This window comes from Pinus tabuliformis, chromosome 6, assembly GCF_031772625.1.
Source record: "Pinus tabuliformis cultivar Carrire ecotype Pingquan chromosome 6, CPIR1, whole genome shotgun sequence".
NCBI lineage: Eukaryota > Viridiplantae > Streptophyta > Pinopsida > Pinales > Pinaceae > Pinus > Pinus tabuliformis.
In genome coordinates this window covers 1,798,364,556-1,798,384,320 of record NC_142292.1, presented here as the reverse complement: position 1 = coordinate 1,798,384,320, position 19,765 = coordinate 1,798,364,556, and the positions used below count along the sequence as shown (strand labels likewise).

General features: G+C 33.4%; 1 non-coding gene across 1 annotated transcript; it reads right to left on the bottom strand.

The window, feature by feature from the left end:
- Positions 1-519: 519 nt before the first annotated feature.
- TRNAT-AGU (transfer RNA threonine (anticodon AGU)) lies at positions 520-593 on the bottom strand. The gene has a single exon. It is a non-coding gene; the product is annotated as a tRNA-Thr (tRNA).
- Positions 594-19,765: the final 19,172 nt, after the last annotated feature.

Here is a 19,765-nt window from a genome sequence, read left to right as displayed (position 1 = left end):
AATAATGTATTTGTTCAACTTGGTTTACTGTATTTGCCAGAATGATGTCTCACAACAAATTTAACCTAAGCCAATTTCACACTGAGAAAAAGACCCTAGATTGAAATTTTGTGTCCTATACTTTATTGATCTTTCTGCTCTCATGGACTTTGACTTGAAAATGAAATAATAAGCCCAAGTAATTCCAGACGCAGTGGCAGTGACAGTGACTTTCAGTTCTTTAGTATGACTTCACTCTCTTTAGAGATCTTTTGATATGATTAAAAGGTATTCATTCAACTTGGTTGACTTTGTTTGCCACAGGATCTCTCATAACAAATTTAACTGAAACATCAACTTGGTTGGAGACTCAGGAAAACCTTGAAAAATGAGATCTCTCACAACAAATTTAATCCAATTACATAGTCAGGAAAATGTTCAACTGAAAAATGAGATCTCTCGCAACAAATTTAACCGAAGGCATCGACTTACCTGAAGTCAATTACACAGTCAGGAAAACCTTGAACTAAACTACGTGATTGCTTTCAATGAGAGTTGAACTCATGACCTCCCGCTTACTAAACGGGTGCTCTAACCAACTGAGCTATGAAAGCAATTGGTAAAGTCCTTTTGTTTCTATACCTGATGACAGGTGTATGATGTAAACGCTAAGTTATATAGACGAGAAAAATTGAGTATTAGACAATGCTGTGGGTGGATCCGAAACTGCGCGAGCAAAGGCCACGTGAATTCCAGTCATGCCCCATAAAGATCGAGTTCATTGGGTTCATTATTGTTATAAGCAAAATAAAATAAAATTGCAAGAACCTTCATTTTGTTATTTCCTATTGGGAGATGAAATTTACAATTAATATGTCACGATAATTATGTAAATATACGTTATTTGAATTTCAATGAATTTAAATTCCTTAAGTATTATTGGTTTATGTTTTTATATTTAAATTGATAATATAGGTTTTAGCAAAAATGTATTTTTTATGGTGTAGTTTAATTTATAGATTCACTACATTTTTGTGGTTAATTTTAATCAAAATCTAGATTTTTAAAAACTTGACTTTAAGTTGTTTAATATATAGAATTCCAGTGTCCCATGAGGTTTTTCAGGGTGTTGAATCCATTAATGTATTCAAAAAATGCATTTCAAAAAAAAAAATCACATTCTTTTTTGAAATTGTTCGGATTGTGGTGAAAAAGTCTATTTCATCTATAAGTTAAACTAGGTCTTTTTTTATTATTTAAAGTATATTTTTAAATATATAGATATATTCAATATCTTGTAAAATTGGTAATATCTTTAAATTATATAAATTCAATAATTAAAATTTATAATTTTAATAAATTTTAATCAAATTTTAAATAATATTAATTAAAAAAAATTAAAAAATTTAAATTATATATTTAAACTAGAGTAATATTTAAATATCACATTTTAGTTTAACATGAACACATTTTATCTTATTATTAATATATTTTAATAAATATATTATTATTAAAAGGTGGTCTAATTTATAGATGAAATAATTTTTTCACAGGAGTTTGATGATACAATTTCAAGTAAGATTGTAATTTTTTGTTATTTAAAATCTATTTTTGCATACATAAATAGATTCAACACCCTGAATAATCCCTGGGACACTCGAATTTTATAAATTAAAGAATTTGAACTCAAGTTTTTAATAATTTATATAGAATTTTAGTTAAATTTTAACCAAAAAATACCATGAAAAAATCATTTCATTTATGAGTTAGACTAGGCCTTATTAAAATGTCATTAATTTATTCTCACTTAACTAAATCTTTTAATTTAATTATTTGTTAATTTAAATATTAATAATATCATTAATTTATGATCACTTCACCAAATCTTTTAATTTAATTCTTTATTAATTTTGGAGTCAATCACAAAGCACTGTGTCTGACCTCAGCAGATTTGAACTAAAAACCTACTTACACGAAACTAAATAATTCCAAATATATAACCTTTTGATGTTAATGACATCATTTTTCAACCTTCCAATGAGTTTGGTTAGCTCTAAGGACCTATGTGATTTGTCTTTGTTTTCCTTGTAATACTTCTCTCCATGCCCTTTATCGTGATATGTGGATATCTGATTCTTTTCAATATATTGTGTTCAAGAACCTTAAGAACCTTAATCTCATCGTATACTAATCCCCTAGAACCTTCCCTCTTGCCCCTTCCTTGATCTCAAAATGTATTAACCCAATAGCTTCATAGACACCTTTGAATTCTTTATAAGGATTTTGTGATCCTTATAAGGAAGTTCCTTTGGATTTAGAATTATTATAGACCTAAAAAAAATCTTTTCTTTTCCACCCATATATGTTAATGACTCCAAAATAGAAGGTTGAATACTTGGAAATATTATTCTTTTCAATGAACATTAGTGTTTAGGGACATGTTTATAGGGATTTTTCAGAAAGATTGAAAACCCAATACAATATTAAATTTGTTTCTAATGAAATGGGTAAGAAGAACGTGATTGGACTTACTTTCTTATGTTTTTATAGTTTTAATTTGTATAAGTGTGAGATTCTTTGAGATTTGGGACTTTTCCTTTGATAAGCATATCTCCACAATTTTTTTCCTTTTATAATTCAAATTTTATGATCAATTTGGGAGTACAAGCTCTTTAGATTATCCACTAAAAATGCTGAACTTCCCTTCTCCCTTTGAATTATATTAATTGATGTGTAGATTTGCTTGCTTACTTATTAAAACGGCCTTCACTATCTCATATTTTATACCTTTTTAAACATAAGTTTTAGCATAGTATTTATGTATGTGCCCATGGAAATGATACCTCAAGCACTAAAATGGAGCATTGCAGTAATTAAGGATTTTCTTATGGATTCTTTGACTCAACAACACTCCACCACTCCACCAAGCCTTCTTTAATATTGATTTACATTAAAACGTTTTTTATTATCCTAAATACCTTGCTTTTGAAGGATGGATCCACCAAAGAAAAACTTCTCCACTTTATTTTCTAACTACTCCAGAATATTTTTTAGTCCAAAAATCCAAGGAAAGTACTAATATTTTAACCTAAATTGGAATTTCAGATACTGATTTTCACCTTGAATTGAAGCCTACATGCCATGGCTTCAATGATAGAAGAAAAATAATCCCAAAACTCACTACCATTAAGAATTCTATAAGTATCCTCTCTAGTTCAAAATATATAAATGAAACTTCACCTAGTAATGATGTAATTGACTAGTTTGTACCATATTGTTGGCTTCTAGAACTCTTTCATCCATGAATTTAGGGCTCTTTTTAGTTATATGTCTTTGATTTTTTTCTTTGATAAATAGTTTTCTAAAGGAATCCTTACTTGAGCTACTTTGAAATATTCTCCAACAACTATTTTATCATTTACTTTTTTTTCCTTAATCAACTCCTCCTTTTCTTATTGTTCCTTACCTCTTGAATTTCTATTCTAGATTCCTTTACCTTGGGATCTCTACAAAACAACCCCCAATCTTGATTATCACTGGTAAGCCCTACACTAATATTATTTTGTTTAATATAAGTTTCTTCTAAGGTTTATAACAATTGACCTTGTTTTAAGTGAGTTGGATATTCCTAAGATGCTACCTCTTGAAGACACATAGACCCTACAAGTTGACAAGTAGGCTTCATAATTCAAAATCCTTTCCCTGCAAACCAAAATATAGTATATCCTTATGCAATTGCTTCAATGAGAATACCTCCTCAACCCAATGCAAATTACTAGGATAGTAATGAGATGCATTAATACCTATAATAAAGCATCCTCCCCCAAATTCAAAACCACACAATCAACCTTTAACCTTATTCCCATTGTACTAGTCACATTTTTTGGTTCAAAAAATCATAGTCCATAGGATTAAACATAGGATTCTTCTAATGGTTTAACACTTGAACTTGTTTGAAGCAAGTTCCATACTTTTGATGCACTACCTCTTGAATACTCATAGACCCTCAAGGAGACAAGCAAGCTTCACTAATTTCAAACCCTTTCCCTCCAAACCAAAAGATAGTAAAACCTTTTACAACTACTTTAGTGTGCATATCTATCCACCTTGATATGGATTCATTAAAGAATAATGAGGCCCATCAATACCACTGACAAGGTGTCCTTCCCTAAAATTTGGAACCACGCACTCACCTCCAATCTCATGTCAATTTTACATGCCCATTGTCAAGTAATGATTCAAATGCTTAAAATATTTTTAAAAAGCCACAATTACACACCATGTACACTAATGTGAGCATGGAGAACCCCATGATAGATAATAGAGATGAGTTAATAACTCAAATAATAAGACAATCTTCTCTCGATACTCAATACATTCAAACATCCAAATTACTTTTAATGCATTAAGTAGTTCATACAATTTTTTCTTCTCTTAATTTCATCATTTCCTAATTTCAAGGTCACCATCATCTTTTACTTGTTAAGAACTTTCTATTGATGTAAAAATTTTCTCATTTTGAGATTGGGAAACAAAGTTATGGCCCTTGAGTTTTTTTATTATAGTAATGTTATCTTGACATAGCAAATGATGTGTCCCTTAGATCCACATGTAAAATGGTTGTATTGAATGTGTTGACATGGTAGCTAATGTGGTAAATGACTTGTCATGCTGATTTGATAAGTTATTTTATATCCTCATCTTAACCTTTCACATTGCAATACTTTTTTTCAAGTGTTCTAAATGTTGGATGTCTCAAACACATTTGATCATAAATATATCCAGGTCTTGATGTCTCATGGATGTCATGAATATCAGATATATCGAGATCCATATTTTTTGATTTCATTTTTTATTTTATTTATTTATTTGTTTTATTTGTTTTATTAGGTTTTTTATTTTTTACATATTTTATTTATTTATTCCATATTTATTGGATGTTCAAGCGTAGATTGCATGGCATCTAAAGGTTCCATACCTCTGAGCATCTAGGTATTTCACATTGCATAGAACTTGACTTTTCTTTTTTCAAAAGAAAAAATTGTAATTTTATTCCCCCTGAAACAAGGAACAAAATTACATTCTGTAGATGTTGTTAAGCATTCGATCATGTCAAATTTTCAGTTGATGCACAATGAAGGAAAACCTATAAAAAAGTACATAATTTTTTCGGGGCTAAGTGTGATAATAATCACTTAGCTTCCCCTTTTTACCTATTCAGATCTTGGGGGGAGACCCCCAAGATATATATTAAAAAAATAAAAATTGAAATGGATCTTAGGGGGGAGACCCTTAAGATCTAAAAAATTGAAATGCCAGAAGAAAAATGGAGAACACCCAGTAAACAAAACCGTATTTTTTTTAATTAAAATAGAGAATAACTATAAAAGCTACATTGTTGTGGACAATTTGTCCTTTTACAAAATGTGACTTGTTACTTCTAGTCTTTTTTTAGTTACAATACCATGGGTAAATTCCATGGGTGAATGAATTCCATGGTTAGATGCCACTTACAATACCATGGATGGATGAATACCATGGGTGGATGCCACTTACAATGCCATGAGCAGATTCCATGGGTGGACGAATACCATGGGTGGATAAATACCATGGGTGAATGAATACGATGGGTAGATGCCACTTTCCATTCGAATAATTCCTCCCTCCTTAAGAAGTAATGGTCCCCATTTCATGAAGTTCGCTCCTAATAAGCCTTTGTTGAATATGAAGAACCACTGAAGAGAAGGGTTTTGTGTGATTAACCCATAACTGTGATGAACGAAGATCCGAGGATAGAGATACCCTATAATGCTTGTGAAAAACTATTACACTACTAGTGTGCAACCTAACAAATGGACTTCGATGAAGTGTGGGTTTGTGGATGACCCATAACCATGACAAATGGAGATTCGAGGATAGTGATACCCTATAATTCTTGTAACCAACTGTGATACTAACAATGTGCGACCTAACAAAATGGACTTCGATGACAAGGATTTTGTGCAGTTGACCCATAACCGCAATGTTGGTTGTTGATGAAGTAATAGGTGCCTACATAGCCTAGGGTGGGAGGTCACATCTCCAAAGAAACCAAGACAGATGTTGTTATGCTGAAACTGATGAATGTGAAGCAGATGCCTACTAAAGCGGGGTGGGAGGGCATGTCTTCAAAGAGAACCCACTTCGAATGCTACTCCAGATATAAACACTAATTTAAAATGAGTATAACTCGGTTAATATAACTCAAAATATTTATTAACCTATTTTTAGAAATAGAATGATCATTCTGCATCTTCCGATGTGATTGAAATCCCTATCTAGACACCTTGGAAACTCAGATTCGTGCTGCAACTATCCTGCAGTCATAATAGTTTTGAAAAATAGTTGATTTTAAATCAACAATATCTCCCTCATCTGAACTCTGATTCGACCAATTATTTTTTTGAAATTAGGTAATTTTCCAAGAGGAGCTCCGATATGTAATCAATTTTCTGAATTTATGCACAAAAATTTCAAAAAATGATAGGAGAGTCGTCCATGAATTGTCGTCAGAAAAATTTCTGCAACACAACTAATTTAAAATCAGTGATATCTCCCTCATCTAGATGTTGATGCCGCCAATTTTTTTTTTGAATTTGGGTATTTTTTCGCAAGGAATCCAGATCTATTATTTATTTTTGTAAATTTTGCATGAAAAGTTTTAGATCTGATCTGCAAACTTGCTGCCCAAAAAATTCCTGCAAAAAAAATGAAAAAAAAACAGTCTTCTCGCTTTGCCTAAGAAAGTGCTCTTTGGAGGTCGAACACGTGCATGAATTTTGTTAAATATTGCTACAAAAATTTTAAACTGAAATATGCATCAAACCCTCATTCCCATGGAGTTGTAACCTGAATTTGATACCATTGATCCGGATCTTGGGGGGAGGCCCCCAAGATATAAAAAATAAATAAATAAATAAATAATCTTAGGGGAGGAGGCCCCTAAGATCTGAAAAATTGAAATTCCATGAGAAAAGTGGAGAACACCCAGTGAAAAAAACAACAATTTTTTTATTTATTAAAATAGAGAATAATTGTAAAAACTGCATTGTGGTGGACAATCTATCCTTTTACAAAATGTGACTTGTTACTTATAATTTTTTTTTAGTTACAATACCATGGGTAAATTCCATGGGTGGGTAAATACCATCGGTGAATGAATACCATGGGTAGATTCCACTTACAATACCATGGATGGATGAATACTATGGGTGGATAAATACCAAGGGTGAATGAATACCATGGGTAGATGCCACTTTCCATTCAGATCATTACCTTTATTTTTCTTATTTTGTTTCCAAACCCCATGGTGGGGATTGATTGTTATTATTTCCAATTGATTTCCAACTACCTGCAAAGGGACTTCTTTGTTTGAATCTAAGTTCTTGGATACTTGGGTTCTCTTTATACCTTCCGATCACTTTTCAGTGAGTGTTTCCTCTTTTTGTCATTCTGATGCTTTGATCTCAGTTGATTCAGTCCCTTTTGGATATGCATCATGGTTCTTGATTGATTCCCAACTCCTCTATTTGCTTGGATACCCTGTTGTGCTTGAGCATCCATATTTGGAGTATTCTCCATGGTCTCTTCTTCTTCGGAAATGTCAGATACCTGTCATCCCTTTGGCTTATGGGCATACCTCCTTTTCCTTTTTGGGATATTTTTTTACTTATGGGCTTGTGTTATATAGGTGTATTGTTTGAAAACAAATTCGACATCTAATTGTCATATTCTCATAATCTAAAACCTCGGTACACTAAAATTTTTCATTTTTTAGTTGGATACAATTAAGTAGACCTTTGCTAAGGTCTATCTCTACACAAATTCTAGCAAATGTAAATATACAATTTTTTGTTTTGTCATAGTTCATTTTTTTGAATTTCCTAGAGTATTTCCAATATCATCTAGGACCAAATGGTGCCAAAAAGAGAGAGGGAGATTTGGTAATCTCACCTAGATTGGCATTGTTGTGATCACCATGATTGTGGCATCAATATCTAGGAGCCATGGGGTGATGAAAAACCCAATTCTGCCCCAAAACTTTGGCTCATCATTTATGATTTGCTCCATATCTTTCTGTGTGTCTAATTGAACTATGAAGAAACCTATGGAGTATAAGTAAATATCACATTTGGGTGTCATCACATTTGAGTGTCCAAGAAGAAAACACTCATTGATGTAAATCTTCATATTTAAGCTAGAATCCATTAAACCTACATATTAACACCTTAGATTGTAGATAAGCGAACTAATTTTACCTTTGGGAGTTTAATGTCCATAACTAGTGCTTTTTCTATTTATTTGACTATGTAAGGTTTTGGCATATTTTGAATATGATCAATAGGAGCGACAACCTTTCGTTTCACTGCATCCTTGAACGAGATTGGTCCATTACAGTTTTTGAAGCCTAAAGCTCCATTGCACAACCTCAAATTTAATATTATGGCGGGGTTCCTTTCACTGTCATAATATTTCAGTTGAAAGGTGTCTTACAACAATTTTCCCTAAAGTATCAAACTTTGTAAAATTACAAGTATATCTTGGTTGTTCTAAATGGTTCGCTTCAAAATTTTCACTAGATTTGAACCCCGAATCCAGTAGATGGAAGTCTTCCCATTGAAGTTTCTTAAGAAAATCTAGATTTTTGTCATCTCTGTTTATCTCTCGACCAAATCTAGCAGAAATAAAAAAAAAGGATATCCCATGGGAAGGTGGATCCCCAAGCTTCAATATGCCGACCCTAGGTCTAGCATAGCGGGTTTCTCCTTTGGCGACTTCATACTCCATGAAACAATGAATGGAAGAGATCTCTGCCAAGCTGTCTCTACCTTTATTTCGATCGACTCAAAGCTAGGAGATCAAGCCAAATCTCCTTGCGAGAAGAAACCTCCATTGTACACCAGCCATGACTCCTCCACTATAAGAAATCCAATTAAGGTAGTGCACATAAAAGGGGCCGAATATGATCAAAAAGAAAGTTCTGACAGTGCCCCATAACTATGAGCTTGCCACAACCTCTATATGAATGCATATCCTCTACCAACAACACATATTTTGAGTCTATTTCTTAATCTTTATGCCTTGATTCCCTTTGCATCAAGACCCCAATCCTTGAAATCTTCAGTAGAGTGAAAACTTCATTTTCCCTTGATAGCCCAAGGCACAAATATACGGAAAATCGAGCAGATTATAACATGTAGATCCAAAAATAAACCACACCCATGGCCATAGGGAACACAAATCTCTTCTACCCCACTCCAAAGTACTCCTATGTTATCTGAGACCAGCCTAAGTTTCGCAACGACGCTTGGCAAGGCTCCACAGATGAGAAAAACCCTAGCACTCTATGACATCTCCATATTCACTCTTAGTGGCAACCATCATCAGCATTTGAATTTTTATTAATTTGTTTTTTTGGAATAATCACATAGATAGTTTATGGTCGATGTGTTTCAAACCACTTAATGTGGTTCATCATCAAGACTAAGATAGACAATCTGATGTAAAGATGCAACGATCATAATAGTTAAACTCAATTGGATATAAAATACAAACATTTTTTTAATTATTATTTAAAATGTCTAAAAACCTAAGAAATATAAAAATAAATAAATAAAAAGTGAAAAAAAGAGAGGTACACCAATTAAAAATAATAAATATATATTTATGAAAAATAATAAATAAATATTTATGGATGAATACACGAATGGCTAAGTAAATAAAAGAATGGTGAATTAAAAAAATATAAAACTGAAAAAGGACCAAATTAACTAAATACATTAATAAAAGATCATGAAAATTTATAAATTAAAAAATCAACTTTTAAATACAAATAAATATTAAAGAAAAACTTTAATAAAAAATATTAATATAAATATATAAATATAATATCTATATCCATATATATGAGAAATAAAAATAAGAACATATATTCATACAAATATGTTTATGTATCAATAGGAAACATAGGTGAAAGGATGAATGTAATAATAAATATAAATATAAAAGAAAAGAAAAACTTAGCCAAAAAAACAACATAACTAAATTTAAATAAAGAATCATGGATAAAAATGGAGGGAAAAACCCTAATTAATGAAATAAAAGTCTAGAACATATACACAATAAAAGAGTTAAAGAGAAAGAGAAAATATGATAAATTGAAATGAATTAATCTAAGTAAATAAATACACACAAAAAAGAGAAAATATGATAAATTGAAATGAATTAATCTAAGTTAATAAATACACGCATAAAAAATAAAAATAAATTATAATATTAGTAAAAAAATTAAAAATTGTTATTATGAATTAGATATATTAAATATTTGCTTTAATATAATGTCTAAAATGGTTAAGAAAATTAATAAAAATAATAAACCCAAGAGCATAAATAAAAAACAAAAATATGAAAAATGGATAAATTAAAAAAATGAAAGGAGGGGAACAAGGATGAAGACTCCTACGTAGACAAGGCAGGAATTCAACAACTGTTAATTTTCCACCCATCGTCTCTATTTAGTGTATTATATCTTCTCTCAATTTCTATGACTTCCCTAGACTTTCAGTGATGGAAATGATCAATCTTGGCAATGACTCGAGACTATTTTATACAAATGTGGTGTTTTTTCTTCTCAGCGTGTTCGGCCAAAGCTGAGAAGCGAGTCTTATGATGTTTGATGCTAGTTGCATTCTTCTGAATCTTTTGATTTATGGAGCAACCAATTTCTCCAATGTAGTGGGTCCCACAAGAACATGGGATTATATAAACACCTTTGATGCTTTTAGGGTCCATTGGGCCTTTGACTGATCCTAGGGAGCTCTGAATGTTGTTAAAGGGCCCAAAGGTAGAAGAGACCTTGTGCTTATTAAGAATCTGGGCAATCTTATTGATGGTCCCTTGGATAAAGTGAAGTTGAACACTTGTAGCCAAATCTTTGAGCTATGTCCTTATCCTTATACATTTTCTCCCCCTTCAAGAAAGCTTTGGGACCTTCTTGAAGGTAAGAAAAGGTACAAGGATAAGGAAAGAGATAAGATATTTGGCTATGAGTGTTCAACTTCCCTTTATCCAAGGGCCCACTGTTAGGTCCCTATAATACTAGTGATTCCCCCATTACTATTGTCATTGTAGCCCTTATTTTTATTATTGTGCCCTTATTGTTATTATTGTGCCCCATAGAAGCACGCTATTGTTATTATTGCACCCTTATATTGTTATTGTTATGTCAGCTTTAATTATATTGTGACCTGTTAGACTCTGATATATAGAAAGGAGGTTCCCCTCGAAGAGGCTGATTTTGAAGTTGTCGATCTATATTTTCTTCTATTTTGTGGGTTGGTTGCATAACAATTGGTATTAGACCTTTGGATTCTAGGGTTTTGCTGCTTCAAACAGGTCATCATGGATTTTTCGCTATAAATTTTTTTTCTATGATGTTTCAAAAGCTAAAATTAAAACCCATTTGATCGAAAATCCTGATCAAGCTTGGGTATGAATCTCATATTTTGTATCACTATATTTTCGGAGATATGATCCAAGGAAGTTAGGGTTTTTAAAGGCTCCTGAATTATATCTAAAATAGGTGACCTAGGGAAAATCTTCATAACTTTCTCTTTGAGTATCAAATTGAAATTGTGTAATAAGTTACAATAAGAGGACGACCTGTAGTTTTTTATGTATCGGTTTCAGGACCTAAGGTCAAAATAGTGACATGTGGAACTTTGTACAAGTTCACTCTACTGAACTAGTCTATAATCAGATCATCATTGGCGATTTGACATAAATCTTCCTTGTAGAATCCAATATTGATCATACTTGTGGGGTTGGAAAGAGGACTCAGAGGGTTACCGCAGGACAAAATTCCAGACCTTGGAGATCCTCAATTATAGAGATACAACAGATTCAATATCGAGCTCCTACAAAGTGAAAAAAGGTGTATAGTTTTTTTTTTTTTTTTTTTTTTTTTTTTTTTTTTTGCATAAGTTTGGTTTGAAAAATTAGTTTGAAGGAATTCAAAGGGAATAGTGAAGCATAATTATCATTAATTGATGCCCCGAAGAAATAAAATGGAAACACCTAGTAAGTAACTTGAAAGCTCTAACATGGCTCATGAAGAAGAGGAAGAAATGCAACATGATATATCAAAATTACGAGACCAAGTGAAACAAAATTCACTCTCACAAAAATTAACACAAGCTAAGATGGATGGTTTAAAGGAAGACGTGGAAGCTAAGATGGATGGCATAGAAGCTAGTATGGATGGTTTAAATAAAGGTGTGGAAGCTAAGATGGATGGTTTAGAAGTAAACATTGAAGATTTGAGTAAAGACATGGAAGGTTTGAAAGAAGGTTTGGCAAAGTTGCTACAAGAAATGCTTCTTAATGCGAAAAGGTAGTAGAGGAAACTCATAATGAGAAAAAAATAAATGTTAATCATGATTTCATAGACTTTAACGTTGGATTGAAGACCCACCATGTTTCAAAGATTGATATGAGGAAGTTTGATGGTAAGGATCATGTATCATGGATACTACAGATGGAGCAATATTTTGATCTCCATAATGTGCAAAACACACAAAAGGTGCACATTGAAACTTTATATTTGGAACCAAATCAGTTTGTATGGTATTGACGATTTTTCTCTCATAAACAAATTTTCACTTGGGCAATTTTTACGGAAGAAATGATAGCACATTATGAGGATACAAAAAGAAACACCTTTTTAGCCAATTGATAAATCTCAAACAAAAGGGTTCAATGATGGAGCACATTGAGGACTTCAGAAAAATGAATATAAGGGTAAAATATATTCTAGAGGAGCATAGGATTGATGTGTTTGTAGGGACATTAAAGGATAACATCCAACATGAGGTTCGCCTTTGGGAACCTGATTCATTGGAGAAGGCATTCAAGTTGGCAATAAAAATGGAAAGCAAAATTATGGCAACAAGGAAGTCTACCACTCACAACTATAAATGTGGAAGTGTTGTGGCCCCTAGCCTTCCACAACCTACAAGGTTGATACCACAACAATTGGAAGAAGAAAGAGAAAAAGGGCTTTGTTAAAGTTGTGATAGCAAATACACTAAAGGTCATAAGTGCTCAGAAGAATTTTTTTTACATAGATTGTGAAGAGGAGGAAGAAAATGAACAAGAAACGTCAAAAGAAGAGGATATACACTAGGAAGAAACCCTAGAGAAAGAAGAAATGAATCCGACCATATCTTGTAATGCATTGGCTGAATTACCAAGCCTCAAACTATCAAGATAGAAGGACATATCAAGAAGAAAAAGGTAATAGTGTTGATTGATTTGGGTAGTACCCATAATTTTATTCATTGTAAGATAGCCAAGGAATTGAATTTCTTCTTATATCCAGCACCAAAGTGTCAAGTGATGGTTGCAAGTGGAGGAACCATAAATTTCTCTGGAAAGTGCCATAATATCAAGCTATCCATGGGAGAATATGTATTGAATAGCCCAATTCTTTCCATTCCAATGGGTTGTGTTGATGTTGTACTAGGAGTCCAATGGCTACAATCTTTGGGTAAGATAGCTTTTAATTTTCAAGAACTTTTCATGAACCTTTTTTTAGAAGGAAAGGAAGTTGAATTAAGGGGTATCACAAGGCAACCGAGAAAGATAATTATCTCTAACGGAATGACAAATCTTCTAAAGAAAGAACAACGAGGCATAATTGCACAATTATGTTCGCTAGAGGTTCCCACATCGAAATGATCTATTTCTCTAGATCTCCAAAAAGTCTTGGACAACCATTCGAAGGTATTTGAGACTCCCAAAGGCCTCCCACCTATTCGTGATCATGATTATGCAATTCATTTGATTCAAGGAAGTGTTCCTCCAAACATCAGGCCTTACAGATATCGCTATGCTCAAAAGAGTGAAATTGAACATATGGTTGTAGAAATGTTAGAGGCTAGTATAATTCAACCTAGTCGAAGTTCTTTCTCTACACTAGTAGTATTGGTGCACAAGAAGGATGGATCATGGCGCATGTGTTCAGATTATAGGGAGCTCAACAAGCTTACTATTAAAGACAAATTTCCCATTCCGTCATTGACGAATTATTGGATCAATTTCATGGATCAATTTACCTCACCAAGTTGTATCTTCATTTAGGATATCATCAAATCAGAATGAAGACTGAAGACATTTCAAAAACAACATTTATAACTCATGAGGGTCATTATGAATTTTTGGTCATGCCTTTTGGCCTTACCAATGCACCTTCTACATTTCAAGGTTTTATGAATTCCATTTTCAAACCCTTCCTTAGAAAATTTGTGTTAGTATTTTTTGATGATATACTAATCTACAGCAAGTCTTGGAAGGATCGTGTTCAACATGTTGACAGTGTGCTCAAAATATTGGAGGAGAAACAATTGTATGAAAAAAATCTAAATGTTTCTTTGGAGTACAAGAGGTGGAATATCTAGGTCATAGTGTATCTCATGAAGGTGTTAAGGTAGACCCTAGCAAAATTAAAGTCATTAAGGAATGGAAAATCTCCACATCCATAAAGCATCTTCGAGGATTTCTCGGGTTGACAGGGTATTATCGAAAGTTTGTTAAGAATTATGGGAGAATAGCAACACCTCTAACAACATTATTAAAGAAAGATGCGTTTTCATGGACTCCAGAAGCAACGAAGGCCTTTGAACATCTTAAAGAGGCAATGTGCCAAGCACCGGTCTTAGCTACATCGGACTTCACAAAAACCTTTATTGTGGAATGTGATGCCTTAGGAAATGGAATTGGTGTTGTTTTAATGCAAGAAGAAAGACCAATTTCTTTCGAAAGTCATCCAATCAAAGGAAAGTATTTACACAAAGTTATTTATGAGAAGGAAATGTTGGCAATACTACATGCACTTAAGAAATGACAACTCTACCTAATGGGAAGACACTTCAAGGTAAAAACGGATCATGATAGTGTTAAATATTTTTTAGAACAAAGATTATCTTCAGAAGAGCAGTAAAAATGGGTCACAAAGCTGTTGGGTTATGACTTTGAAATCATCTACAAAAAGGGAAGCAAAATGTTGTGGCACATTAGGAGAAATTTGAGGTCTAAAATGGGCCTCCTAAAAAAATGTACAACCAAAATGAACTTTATAAGAACCAATAGGATTCAAGATGATGATGTCAACCATGGGGGATGATTCACCATTTTTGGAGTAAAAAAGTAAAATGTTTAAAAAATAATAAAATAATAAAACTACTTTTTCAACTCGTATTTTCAACTTATTTCCTAAGGTTTTACTCAAATTTTGAGCAGGAGTACTCGTTGGATGCAAAATTTGATTCCTTATCCAAGGTGCACTCATGTTGCATATTTTTGATGGACTCTGCTACACGAAAAATGAGAAATATATGAGAAATCATGATTTCAATCACATTTTTCATGTATTTCTATTTTTTCATGTAGTAGGGTTCATCGATGTTAGGATATTCCGACACATAGGAAATAGTTAAGTACAACTTGGTCTAGTATAGAGTTAGGTATAGAGTTAGGTAAAGTGTGTTTCTTTACCTTGTACATTTTGTAACTTACAATCCGACGGTCACGATATGTAGTGATCCGACGGTTCATTCTCTCCTCGGTATTACCGACACTTGATCTGTGGCTTGACACCCGATTGGTCCATGATTTCTATTTAAAGCGCATGGAGGGTCATTTGTAGGGTAATCCGTCTATGAGAGAAGCTTATGTAAATTTTCATTCTTTTATTAATAAATTGCCTGAAGTGGCCGCGTTAGCTCAGGTCGTGGACTGTTTCCCTCTTTGAGGGTTTAACCACGTCAAAAATACTGGTGTATTGATCTGCGATCTGGTTGTGAGCGGTGTCCTTCGGTGTTCTGTTTGAGGAACTTACCCTGTAAATTCCTACATGGTATTAGAGCTATTTGAGGGCCGCGTCCGTTGGTGATCCAAATCTGAAGCCGGTGGAACTGCATCCGACTGCCGTTTTCTAGATCTACTGTTTCTGACTGCTTTCGGGCCGAGAGGACTGCTCTGTTGTTTTGGGAGCATCTGTTCCAGTGAGGAACCCCTTTTGTTTCACGCGAAAAGGTTTCCAGTAGCCCTAGCTGCGCCATTTTTAAGATCTGGAGGTATACAATGTTTATTTGCAGTTTATAGTTATTTTCTCTCTGTTTATTTCGGTTTCGGTTTATTTAGCCTTTTTTATTACCGGATCTATACCTTTCATTTCTGCGTATGCTCTTTGCCCTGTGACTCTGTGCGATCTAGGCAAATCAGAAACAGAAAGGAAGGATTTTTCTCATGCGTATGCTCTTTTCCCTGCGCCTTAGTGTGATCTTGGAAAATCAAAAACATTGAGGAAAATATTTAGTTTCCGGCTAAAGCTAACTTTGAGCCGCAAGGTTCATTTTTGAAAATATTTAGTTTTTTGGCTAAAGCTAACTTCGAGCTGCAAGGTTCGTTTTTTTTGTATGTCCATGTTGGGTTTTGTGTTTTTTGTTTTGTAGGGAAAAAGAGCCTTCTCAAAGCAAGCACGCAACCCAAAGCATCAACCCCCCCCCCCCCCCCCCTCCCTCCTCTCTTCTCTCTCAAACTAGAGGTCTTGGGTTCAAGTCTCCATTTTTTGGGGGCGGATTTTTTCATTTCCGCACATTCTCGCACTTCGTCGGCGACTTCATCAACTTTTTTCAAAAAGCCATAACTTCTTCATCCGGAAGCTGTTTTCAGAGCCGTTTTTTTTAAACCAGCCTAATTTTTCGAGATATATCCATTGGAACACTTAGTTTCAGCATATTTAGCTTCAGTTTCCGTTGAAATGGAAAGTCAATACCAAGTTACCCTTGACAGCACCAACTACTTCCAATGGTTGTCCTACATTGAGGATTTACTTAGAAGTAAAGGTCTCTATAGAATAGCCTCAGGCCAAGAAAAGAAACCGAAGGATGAAGATAAGGCTGCTAAATGGGAAAATAGGCAAGATCAAGCACGTGGATTGATAGGGATGTCTATTTCTCCAGATCTTAGATTCCATATTGCAGAACTCTATACTCCTGATGAAGCAATGAAACAAATCAATAAGGTTTTTGGGATTAAAAATGAACTTAGAGCCCATCAACTTGAAAATGAGTTGCTTACATTGGACCCTAATAATTTTTCTTGCATTGAAGATTTCTTGTCCAAGTTTAAGACCCTTAGATATCTCTTGGAAGGTGTTAAGGTTAAGAAAGAAGATAGTAACCTTATCTATTCCATTCTTACTAAGTTGGGACTAGCCTACTCTGTGTTTGTTTCCACCTTCCATTCTACAAGAGATGCCTTCATTTCTCAAGGAACAGACTACAAGTCCCCTTCCTTTGACTCTTTTTGTGATTCTTTAATAAGAGAACAAGAAAAACTCTTACACCTTGGTCTTCTTAATCTTGGAAACTCTTCCAAGAAAGCGTTAGCTGCCCAACAACAACCAAACTCAAAGAATCCTAAGAAGTCATATCCTAAAAAGAATGGTCCTAAACCAAACAAGGGTCCTAAGCAATCTCAGCCTCAAAATGAAAAATCATTTCAACAAAATGATAAGACAAATAAAAACAAATGGAAGAAGACTGATAGACATTGCAACTTTTGTAATCGAGATGGCCACTTAGAATCCAAATGCTTTAAGAAGATGGAAGCCTTGGAAACATCGATGAAGAAACATAACATCCATTTGGAGCGTTCTTCAACTTCAACTTCATCTTCAGGAATGGCACTTTCTGCATGTGGTTGTCAATCATCTCAGTCTGGTTATGTATTAAATGTATCTTCTTCTTCTCATTCCCATGAGTGGCTCATTGATTCTGGAGCTTCTTATCACTTGGCCAAAAACAAAGCCATGTTTTCTTCTTTAAATGATTGTAACACCAAAAATATATATGTTGGTGATGATAGATCTTTTAGTGTTGTAGGGACTGGAACTGTTCATCTAGACAATGGTCAGTTTAATGATGTATTATGTGTTCCAACCTTATCCTGCAACCTTCTATCTGTATATCAGATAACTCACTCAGGTGAAGGTAAAATCGTTGAATTTTCACCTCATGATGTTGTAATCAAGGACCTAAGAGATTCTAAACAGATTTTAGCTACTGGCATTGCTGATGATTCTACAAGGTTGTATAAGTTTCACAATTTTGGGTCATCAAATCTTCCCTCAGTATTTGTTGCTCATAACGATGAAGTGAGCAAACTTTGGCATGAGCGATTTGGTCACTTAAACTATCGCTCCCTTCAGCATCTATGTAAAGAAAATATGGTGACAGGTCTTCCTATGGTATCTTGCAGAGATGGTGTTTGTTCCGGATGTGTACTCGGAAAACATCATCGGGACAGTTTTGAAACACGTGCCTCTTGGCCAAGGATAATTTTAGGGGTGAATGTTCGCCCTTTGGCGAAATTAAGGGGTTTTAAATTTTTAGTGGGCGAATATTTTGTATCATAGTACATTTTTACAAATCACCTCAAATAGCCCACCTTATTTTAAGGGAGTGGGTAAAAAAGGTAAATTTAGCCCTTGAAATTAGGACTTACAACCTTCCATTCGCCCATTTTCAAGAATAGGTTTTATTTAAGTGAATCCATTCGCCCATTTTCAAGAATAACTTTTATTTAAGTGAATCCTATGGGCCAAATACCATATTTATAAAAGAGGTATGATAAATTAATAAAAATATAAATAAATGAGAGGTATGGTAAATAAATAAAACATTTTTTATATTTACTCCATAAGTCACCTTATATACATGTAAGGGTGTAAACAAATAAAAATATAAGTAAAATGGAGGTATGGTAAATAAATAAAACATCTTTTTATACTTACTCAAAAGGTATGGTAAATAAATAAAAATATAAATAAACTAGACGTATCGTAAATAAATAAAACCTCTTTTTATATTTAGTCCATAACCTTCGTTCTATTTATGAAGGCTCAAGAAAGAGGTTTTATTCAAGTGAATCCTATGGGCCAAATACCATATTTGTAAAAAAAAGTATGGTAAATTAATAAAAATATAAATAAACGAGAGGTATGGTAAACAAATAAAACATTTTTTTATATTTACTCTGTAAGTCACCTTATATTTACGAACACTCAAAAAATGGGTTATATTTAGGTGAAACCTATGGCCAAAATACTATGGGACAAATACCATGGACTAGATTGTTATTAATACCATGCAAAAAACCATTATTAACCCTAATATTAGAATTAATAAAAATAAAAATGGCACATGGTATTGACCCATCGTATTCACCAAAATGGCACATGGTATTGACCCATGGTATTCACCTAGAATGTAGCCTATTTAAATGGGGGAATTAAACCAGCATGTAGCCTATGCTAAGATTCACTTGGACTTTACAAAGTTTTATTATTTAGTGAAATACTCGCCAAGATCTTAAAAGATTTTATAATTGAGTAAAATATTCGCCATGCCTGGTGAGAGATTCGCCAAAAAATTATATATACATATTATATTATTGATAAAATCGCCTTCCATTTTTCCTATATACCATGGAGATTCGCCCATTTATTATATTTATAAATTTAGGGGGGGTTCTTAAAATTTTCCCTGCTCTTGGCACGCCTCAGCCCCTTTACAGCTTGTGCATAGTGATTTATGTGGTCCACTTCCAGTTGTTTCATTCTCTGGCTGCAAGTATTTCTTAACTTTCATTGATGATTTCTCCATACGCACTTGGGTATACTTCT